Raw genomic sequence first — 2463 nt, forward strand, 5'->3', positions numbered from 1 at the left:
CGAAAGTTCTTTGTTCCTTGTGTTCTACATAATTGAAGATATCGTTAATTTTTTTTAATATGACGAATACACTGAATTTTGATTCGGAGGTGGATGTTAATCTCAAATAACCAAATCGGCCTTAACCCACTGTAAAGCCACTTCAAACCCACGTGGGTTAGCGGTGGTCGATTCAGTCGTTAACCCACCAAATTTTAGAACAACTGAAGCTGTCAGTTCTAATAAGATGTATTGACCTTGCCCACGCTTGGCCCACCTTTTCCAAACATGTTGACGAGAAAAAGATGGATCAAGTGCGGGCTAAGGTCAATATGTTGAACATGATTTTAACACATCGATTACTTTAGCTCATTCACTTACATCACAGTATAACTTCGGTAATATTATTAATAAATAAACGGTGCACTGACCAGCGAAATGAAAGAGTCCATTCGCTAGTAAACAAACACACACATCCACATCTTACACAAATATTTTTAACAACAATTCAACTTAAACACACAAGTTTTATAGCTTCCTTTGCACAATTAAACACATTTTTGGGTGATACATGTTGAGTAAATGAATTACCCGTGCATAAAAAACTGACTTCAACAAACATTGAAGTGGCCGATTCTGTAGATGTGTGGTTTAACCCACCAAACTGACAGTTTTTTGGCTTTTTCGATGCAACTGGATTTTTAGTACAGGAAATTGGTGGCGTTTTCGGTATGTTGGTTATTTGGGAATAGCTCGGATTATTGAGCAATTTTGAACAGTACATACCCGAGTGCCACAAATCCACTAAACGACCACTAAATGGGTTCTAAACGACTCAAGCTCTCTACCTAAATGGAATACAGAAATACTTCGTTTGGCAGACGGTGAACGACTGATGCATTCTAAAAATAACAAAAAAGCTGGTGGCGCCACCTGTTGGTGAGATACCCAACCAGTGGAGCACTTTCCTCGCTTTAAGAGCTTTCTCCCTCCCTCTATGCTGTTATATGCTTTCGCATTGAAGTTATGCATCGAACTAGAACTAGAACGGCGATCTTCTTCTTCTTCTTTTGGCTCAACAACCGTTGTCGGTCAAGCCCTGCCTGTACCACTTGTGGGATTGGCTTTCAGTGACTTATTGATCCCCCCATATCAGGATAGTCAGTCCTACGCGGCAAGGTCCATTTTGGGCTTGAACCCATGACGGGCATACGAGTTGACGATTGTACTGCGAGACCGGCTCAGAACGACGATACGATTATATGAATACTAAACTCCAGTGGAAACCACCAGCACTGAAGCAAGTGAGATTTGAGTAATGGTCGATGGTGTTGATACCCGCGTATCTGACCCCACGACCATTAATATAGATTTTGCTCGGAAAGTTAGAAGACTACATATGTCATGATTAGATGAAGCTTGTCGAAACATATTGAAAGCAAAGAACAGCAATATTATCATGAGTTATAATACGCCATCTATTGAGCAAATCAGTGAAGCTATGGAGCTTTCGTTTTTTCTATGGATATTTAATTTTCCAGTCGTTTAAGCTTAATTTGTGGCACTTGAGTTCCTTTTTGATTTTGGGTTCCGACAGTTTGCTCTGGTTTTCCTTCATCAATTGGTTTCGTTGTAATTTGTATAAACAAAATGATTGATTCGGTCATTTGTTTGGTGTAATGGATAATGTAAAGCTCTGCAATATTACCTCACAAATTGCATACATTAAGGCAGGAATGTTTTGTATGGACCATTTTAGAAATAACTGTTGTGTCATACAATTTGCATACATGGCGGCATAAATAAGCAGTACATAGCTTGAATTGTATGCACGACGTAAAAAGCTTTTAATGTAAACTAATAAATTCTTTTCTCTTTTTCCTTCTTTTTAACATTATGTCCCTTTAAATGCGCCAAAACTCTTAAAATATTCATGTTCGGTCGTTTGTTTGTTTTAATAACTATTAACAAGCTCACACAAAACAGCTCAAAGATATTTCTTTACGGCGTTTTCGTGATTACAACATAAAATTTTATCAAAGAGGAAATGTGCATTCTAGAGACGCATTAAGCTCGTTAATGCGAGACAATTTATTTAAATTTAACGTTACACGAATTAAATATAGATTGTGACGAAATCATCAGCTAAACTAATAACAATACAATGCTGCAATCTGTAGCCATGCTATATTGAGAGTATTTTAGAAAGAAAAGTATTATTTAAATTCTTCCAAAAACCAAATTAAAAAAGATTTGCAAATAGTTTATTATTTTTTGGATATAATTATATACAAAATACTAAAAAAACACATATGCACTAAAATTCCCCCCAAATGTAATGTTATGATCTTCGAATATGTACCATTTAGAAAGGATCCTAAAATGGTGCCGTTTTGTGCCCGGCCCGGCCCATTGTGCCAATCGCTAGAGCTAGCACCCGAGTGCCCTCGTGACTTCGGCCAGCATACCGCATTCGCGAGCGAA

The sequence above is a fragment of the Anopheles merus genome, chromosome 2R (assembly GCF_017562075.2).
Source record: "Anopheles merus strain MAF chromosome 2R, AmerM5.1, whole genome shotgun sequence".
Classification (NCBI taxonomy): domain Eukaryota; kingdom Metazoa; phylum Arthropoda; class Insecta; order Diptera; family Culicidae; genus Anopheles; species Anopheles merus.